Genomic DNA, 8,530 nt, shown 5'->3' with positions numbered 1-8,530 from the left:
TATTTCTTGTCCTCCCTTTTATGGTACAAAATGCAACACATTGCAGTCATGAGCTACAGAATGTACACTACCAGTCAGAAGTTTGGAAACACCTTCTCCTTCAAGGGTTTGTATTTATTTTAATTATTTGAAACAATGTAGATTAATACTGAAGACATCAAACTACGAAAGAACATATATGGAATTATTTAATTAACAAAAAAGTGTTAAAAAAAACAGAATATGTTTTATATTTTATGTAGCGACTATGAAGAACCAAAAGCCGCTGAGAGGCCGAGGTTGGGCCTAGTAAAGTGTCGGACGTGCTACAAGCAAAAATCACGAATGCACCAAAAGTAAATATAACCTTTTTTAACGAAAAAGGAAAATCAAATCATGATAAAGTGCACAAGAAAAAATAGCGAAAATAAGCAATAATAAGTGAAAAATAGTGGTCAACAAAAAGTACGGAGAACCAGGTCACCCCCTCTCTCTACCTGCAAACAAAAGAAAACAGGTGGCCTAAATGAACTCAATATCCCCGCCCTTAACACATGACCCGCAAATAACCTAATTAACTGACCCCACAATAAACCATATCATAACCAAACAACAAAAATAACACCACAAAAATATATAAACAATAAATTACCCTAAACCTCAAAATGAAGATACAATAAACACTTGAATCCTTCATGGCTCCAACATTTTAGATTCTGTAAAGTAAAACCCTTTTTCCTTCATGACAGTTTTCCCCCTCTCTTGGTATTCTCTCAGTCTGCTTCATGAAGTGGTCACCTGGAATGGTTTCTAATTAACATGAGCCTTGTCAAGAGTTCATTTGTAGAATGACTTGCCTTCTTAGCCCTACTGTTATGTTCGTTTCTCTGGATCAGCAATAATGTTCATGGGTCAATTTGACCCGGGGCATATTCAATTATCCAAAAGTGACAGAACCCCAAAAAATCCCATAACACATTTTTTTTAATCTAATTTTTAACTTAATTTCTAACCATTTAAATCAAGATTTGGTCCATTGGTGTTCTTTAATTCTCACAGATCATGGTTCAATGAGGATAACTCACTCGTTTTTCATTAAAATGTATGTTAAAACTTTTTTCATTGTACATTGTAAAGCCCTAAATATAAATACAATAGTTTTACATGACAGATTTTTTTGTTTATTATATTTTACATTTTGATTTTTTTTTAAAAAATGTATCAAGTGATGTTGATCCATTTACTCGAGACACCTCTTCTGTCACATGCTGCCCAGATTTTTATGCTGCATTTAGCTCGTTTGGAAGGCATAATACATTGTCTAAAATAGACATTAAAAAGGGTCAATTTGACCCGCAACATAACAGGAGGGTTAATGTGTTTGAGACCATCAGTTGTGTTGTTCAGAGGTAGGGTTAGTACACAATGGACAGCCCTATTTGACTACTGTTGTAATCCATGTTATGGCAAAACCAGATTATTTCATAGTTTTGATGTCTTCAGTATTAATCTACAATGTTGAAAATAATTAAAATAAATAAAAAACATTGAATGAGAAGGTGTGTCCAAACATTTGACTGGAAGTGTACGAAGAAACATGAATCATTTACATTGCTGCAGTTCACCATGACTGAAAGGTCTCATTATTTTGTAATGTTTTTTTTAAAAAGATTGCTGCTTAAAGGAAACATCTTAAAAGTTAAAAATTAAGGTTTTTGGCCAGCACTTTGGTGAAGCCTTAGCAGAAAAGTCATGGTATGGAAAGAGAAGAAACCTTTATAAAGAGTGATTGTTTCTGCGTCTCATAATAAGTGCATTTGCTAATCTTTAAAGTGTTGTAATTGCTCTACTGCCAAATTATAAAATTCTACTCCAATTTCAGTATTGTACACACTTAAATCAGTAATTACATAGTTACACTGATTGCAGCACCCCTTGATACTAGAAAATCATGAGTCATAGCTCATTCTTTATTTTCCAAGGGCAGGCAGTGCCATTGCTGCATAGTTCCATGATTAATCTAAAGTAGCTGTGTGTCAGTTGCTAAATGGAAAAGCATTAGACTATCAGGGTTTTTTGTTGTTGTTTATGCCTGATGTTTTTGTCCCTGAGGTAGACTCGTTTGTCAGTGATTTTCCAGAATTATGCGTTACCAATTGGCACATCGTGAAGGAACTGTTGCTTTGTAGGCTTTCTCTGGAAATGTTTAATAATGTTGTTAGGGTTTGCTCATTCCTTCCACTTAAACAAAGGTAGATTTGGCCTAGCGGTCTAGGCGCGCGCCCCATATACAGAGGTTATAGCCCTCGCCGCAGAGGTCGCAGGTTTGATTCCAGCCTCGACTTTTTACTGCATGTCCTCCCCCACTCTCCACTCTCCACATTTCCTGTCTCTCTTCAGCTGTCCTGTCTATTAAAGGAAAAAAATGCCCAAAAAGCATATCTTAAAAAAAAAAAAAAAAAAAAGGTAGATTTTTTTTGCATCCACATGCAGTTGTGTTGAGGCTCTCGATATGTATTTTCCCAAGAAAAGACGCCTTCTGATACCTATGGTTGGTTTCAAAACAGCTGTGTATTTTGTGTAATTTTCTACTTGATGGTTTGTGTATTTTGCACACTATAGTCATCACGTGTTTGACAAGTACCTGACGTCAACCCTCAAAACACAGTAATTAAATCCTCTTGAGACTCAGTTGGCCACAGAGGTTATTTGGTTGATTGGGTGTCCTTGTATCAAAAGACTGGATAATTGCTTGTGGAAAAAACCCATTGCTTACAAGGTGAGTAAAGGGTAGCATGAGATTCGGCCCAAGGTACTGACTTAGAAAGTGTTTAGCCTCTTCATTATATTGATATTATAGAAACAGGATAGTATCACTGCCTATTCAGGACGAGGCTGTTGTAGGTTCCAGATTAGCTGACATCTCTTCTCCAACCAGCAGATGGCGGTGTAAAACCACTTTACATGAAACCCTAAATTCTTCCAATCCCTGGAGATCAAACAAAGACATTAGTGTCTACTCTTGAAGATTGATATGGATACAGCAGTTCCTCATTGTGTCCATTAGTACTTTAAAATGTGCTGTATATGTGAAAATGGTCTTCATGTATCAATACCTTTCTTTCATGCTGAGGGCAGAATGGACTGCAGATGTTGTCCAACATGGCTTCAGATTCGGTATAACTCGTGTTTAAAGGGTCTGCTTTTTAAATTTCATCCAAGATGTGTTTGTTTATTGAAAACATTGTGTTGGATTAACACACCTTAAGTTAAGTGTAAGGCTTTGAATACAATCCATTGGAAGTTGAATGGAAATGGAAATGAGTCTACCTCCATTTCAGTTTGGCTAATTTGAATTTGTTGAGCACCATTCATAATTCAAATCTTTCAACTGGTAAACAGAGGGTTTTTTTTCTTCTTCTTTTTGGTTTTTGTTGCTCTCACCCCTCGGGCCCAAATCTGCTCAAAAAGCCCCTCCAACAGACCACTGCCTCCATGAGATTAGACCCAGCCATTCACCAGCCACAATGCCCCTGCTTCTGCTGCACCATGCCTTCCAAGGAAGCCTGCTCTTGTGGGATTATGGAGAGAAGATCCACATTTCTTTGCTTTGGCGAAACACCAATCGCAGAACTGTACGCAGCCGCACACATGCACGCACTCTGATATCATAAAACTAGTGTCTAAATCAAGATGACACATCAGGGTCACGCCAAATTTGGCTTGGCCCCTTCAATGTGTGAAGGCCACAAGGAGCATGACATCTGTGGCTGCGATAGAGGATGGGTCTCACAGTCGCTGCCTCCTGTTATTGCTGTAACAGGATGGACTCTGCTGCCTTTGGACATGGTCAAGACATGACATGTTGAACACACTCCTCACTCCTCCATTCTGAATCTCTCACTTGAGGTAAAGGAATGAGCCAATGAAAATGGTCTAACACTGCACTCTGGTCGTGCTATAAGTTCGGATCTGTTGGATAAATTTATGATTTTACTACACAGATTTATAACAAATCATGTGCAGTGTCACTTTTGCTCACAATTAGGGTTGCAAAGGGGTGGAACATTTCCGGTAAATTTCCATGGGGAGATAAGCTGGGGAATTTAGGAAATATTCAAAATTGTAAACTTTCCATGGGAATTAATGGGAATTTATGGGATATACTGGGAATTGAGGGTAATTTAATGGAAAGGTAACATATCCAAGCATAAATATTTGTTTTGTTATAAGCAGACATCCACCCAAAATAATACAATTAAAACAGATTTATTTGTAAGTTACAGGAGAGGATTAGGGCCACCGGAAAAAAAAGTTAAGGTCAAATTAAAAAAATATATTATTAAAATGTAAAAAAGTCAGAATTCTAAGATTAAAGTCAGAATTCTGAGAAAAAAGTCAGAATTCTGAGATTAAAGTCTGAATTCTGAGATTAAAGTTAGAATTCTGATATTCTGGCTTTCATCTCAGAATTCTGATTTTTTTTTTAAAGTATTTTTTCAGAATTCTGACTTTTTTCTTTTCTTGTTGAGGATGGCTCTGCATAGATATTCAACTGTACTTGCATGAAATCTGGTTGTTTTAGTCAGGATTATGCTAAAATATGTTTTCCCCAACTGTATTTAAGTTCCCTACTAAGAGCCAACCTTCAGTTTAGTAAATTCCCGCTTTATTCCCGTTTATTCCCATGGAAAGTTTCCAACTTTGAAAATTCACGGAATTTTGCAACCCTAGTCACAATTTACTTGCGTTTTAGCAGTGATAGATAGAGATCTCCTTCTTTGGTTTGCATAATTCCCAATTTGTTGTGCCTGAATAGGATGCATGGTTGCACCCCTATCTGCAGCATCCCAGAGTGCACAACGTCTGGGGAATTTGCATGATTGCCTGTAGATTATTTGAACATTATCTATTCCCCCCTCCTCTTTTTCCTTCTTTCTGTGGCTCTCTGCTGTGAGGATGCACACACATCCTAGGGCAAAAGAATCTAAAATAGATCATACAAGCAACTGGAGTAGATGCACAGGCACAGGAAGCAGCTCACGGGCAGACTTGAGTCATGCTGGCAAGATCATGCACCCTGAGCTGACAGCCCAACACACCCGATTACCAAGCACGTCATTTCTAAAATGCAGCCGCAGCCACACTATAGGTCACAAACAAGGGGGAAATATTGAGATCAAGTGCTGATTTACCCGTAAATGACTCTTGAACGTGGTATGGATTGAATGCATGGCTGTCATACTTTAAGACTGACCTGATGAGCATCTCAAGCTCCAGCGATTGTGGCTCATTCATTCTGTCATGTGGACTGCTGGCAATGGCATAACCTTTGTGGAGGGAAGGGAAGACAACACGGTCACTCTGGATAACAGTCTTGCAATGAACAGAAACAGACCCTGTCAGGCCATCTCAGCATCAGTTTTCAGCGGCACACAAACCGCCAACACACCCTACCAATCGCTCTTTGCCGTTCCTTCACTTACTCCTTTCTTTCCATCAGTTGAGACAGCGCCTTCTTGATGTGGCCCTCATGTGTGGCACCCATGCTGCATTGATTTGGCAGGACCCTATTTATACATTTCTCCTTTGCATCCCCCTTTATGTTGGTTATACTTTCTAAGCTCAATCCATGACCTCTTTTGCGGCTTGCTTTTGGCCTGCCGTACTGCCGTATGGTGCTTGACACAGCCAGAGATTTCCAACCAATACAGTTGGCTTGAATGTCATATTTATATATAATGGATTGATTTGTAAATGATTGATTTAAATGGCCATCTGCTGCACAGTATCACGACTCAATGCCCTTTTCTGTTTCTCCTTCACACGATTCATAGCTTATGATTGGGATGTACAAATGCAAGCTAATATTTCTTGTTAGCTTTGGAGCAGGTTTTTACTTCAAGTTCAGGGCCCAGGATGATCTTCCAAATTTCCTCTTAACAGTTGAAAAGTGTATGAAGACAGTGAGTTAGGGCACTGAGCAGCCGATAAATGTTGTAGCCATCACTAAAGGGCATTCTCATGTCTCATTATGAGGCTTGTTAGGCCCCACATTACAGCTGCTTGACTGAGCAGCCTTAATAAGGAAAATGACCCAACACCAATATGAGCAGCAATGTGTCTCCTATCACATATATCCACTACGCTCTTGCATGGCCCTATCTCTTTCCTCATGACTGTCTGCCTCTCTCTCACTTTGCCACATCCCCCCCCCCCCAAACCCCCAACACCACCATCACCACCACTACCACTCCCCCCGTGTGTTTGGCAGTCACACAGTCGGCCATGTGTGTGCTGAAGATGTTACATAATGCCCTCCTTTCACTGCACTCCAGATCAAAGAGAACAATCCGGCACAGAAAAAAATGCTCCTTGCTGATTTTTTTCCCTCTCTTCCACCATCACATTGTTTTATCAGACCTCAGCTACCCGCAGACTGTACAGTATGACTGCGTTATAATCTGCTGAAGTATTCCTCTTCATGTTGAAAATCTCACAGAGCAAATGGGAAATGATCAGAGGTTCAATGTGAAGAAAGAAAGCCAGGGAGGTTAGAACAGGCTGGCAAAATGAAATAAAGATGCCTACACATCTTACATCGTCACTGCTCTATTTTCTTTTTCAAATTCATGTATTTGTTACACATAAATGTATAGAAAAATCAACTTTAACCCAGTCAGACAAGAAATCAATAAAGAAACGGAGGCAAATTTAGTCATCTCATGGGAAGGGTGCAAAAATATTTACTTCAATGTAGCTCAAACGCTTAATCCCTGTGGGCCTGCCTCATTTAAATTAGGAAAAACATCCTGAAAAAAACTGATGCAATTATGATGAAACAATTATTGTGGAAGGGTTTCCACTCGGTATTTTACACATTTCTGTTGCGTGTGAAGACGGAGAATAACTGTCACTGTCACAAGAAACTTACATTTCTCACTACGAACATCTTTGATGCAACGTAATTTCTAGAATATAAAAAGTGAACAAACCCCTGCTCTGTATTACATACAAAAAATGGTGACAGAGAGAGAGAGAGAGAGAGAGAGAGAGAGAGAGAGAGAGAGAGAGAGAGAGAGAGAGAGAGAGAGAGAGAGAGAGAGAGAGAGAGAGAGCAAAAGCAAAAGAGCATCAAACACTGTCAAAGAGGCCAGGCCTGTCTGCAGCCGTGTGAGGATTGAAATAATGAGTGTGTGCGCTGGGGGAATATTTACCTTCTATGCCAATTGTAGGCGGTACATTTTTGGAACAAGGGGCACAAATGACAAAATACAGAACAGAAAAATGTGAACCGTTATAGTGCACTTTTTAGAGAATAGATCATCTGATGTAGGGAAAACTGGTGCATTGGCATGCAATAACTCAAATAGTTGAATATTTTGTAAGAAGGTTAGATGTACAGCTTGCATCATCGTCCCTGTCAGTCTATGTATCCCAGAAGAGAACCTCAGCCGAGTATTTGATTCCCCCCACAGAGCCGGGATCAGCAGCAGTCCTTATCTCAGTAAACCCCCCAAGTGATGAAGAGTGGTTCACTGGTCTGAGGGAGCAGAGCAGCGGGGTTATCTCTGGCCTTCAGCCCTGGGGGGAATGAGTAGGTGAGCTAGGAATAAAAGCATCTTTAGGGCAGAGCGCACGCTTGCAGTAGTGCATGGCAGTCTGCGAGCAGGGCGGCTGCAGCATCAAACGAATCATGGGGGAATGGGAGAGGGCAAGGCTTCAGAGTGGGTTTGGCGCTCAAACTGTTATCACACCTGACAGTGTCTGGTTTGGGATCCAGTGGTGCACGCGGCATACGTAAGCGGCTGGTCATCTGTAAGGCAGAGTGATAGAGTGTGACGTGTCACATGCCACATTAGGCCCTGCCAGAGGATGTGTTTGACAGACCGCAGGAACTTCACTCCAGCACACAGCGCTTTGCTTCTGCTCATATTATTAGACCTTTTTGATGGATTCAAGTTCACATCTCAGGTTTGATTTATAGAAAATCAAGTTGAATTTCATTCTGGAGTCATCGAGGGTTTAAGGAATGTGTGGGAAGGGAAAAGTGAAATGGGGACAAAGGGGTTAACTTTGAAATTACGTGAAGTTTTTTTAATGTAAGACTCTAAAGGAGACAGAATGAGGATTTGTCCTGATTTAAGAAGAACATTTTAGAGATAAACGTATTATCCTCGACTGTCTGCTCTGCCATCTTGAATACAACGAAAAGTAATGTGTGCAGTAAGTTATGTGCTCTAACTTAGCTGACTAAGAAGATACTGGTTTTAATGTTCTCAAGTGCCGGGAATTGTGACTCATCATAAAATTATAGTAAAAGATATATGCACTTTAAAATTTAAGAAACACATATTATCTCCTTTATACTGCCTTCTGAATCTGGAATATCAATCTAATTCACATATCACATAATATCACAAGGGAAAAGTTTGTGGATTTCCGAGCACCAGTGCTTTTAACACAGGATCAGACATCAGAGAGGAAGTCTGGAGCACATTTTTGTAAATCAAGCTTTTTAGTAAGGTGTGGGTGCTAATGCTCAAACATG

Source organism: Notolabrus celidotus, chromosome 11 (genome assembly GCF_009762535.1).
Source record: "Notolabrus celidotus isolate fNotCel1 chromosome 11, fNotCel1.pri, whole genome shotgun sequence".
In the NCBI taxonomy this organism is placed as follows: Eukaryota; Metazoa; Chordata; class Actinopteri; order Labriformes; family Labridae; genus Notolabrus; species Notolabrus celidotus.
The sequence above is the reverse complement of the archived record's forward strand: the minus strand, read 5'-3'. Positions refer to the sequence as shown.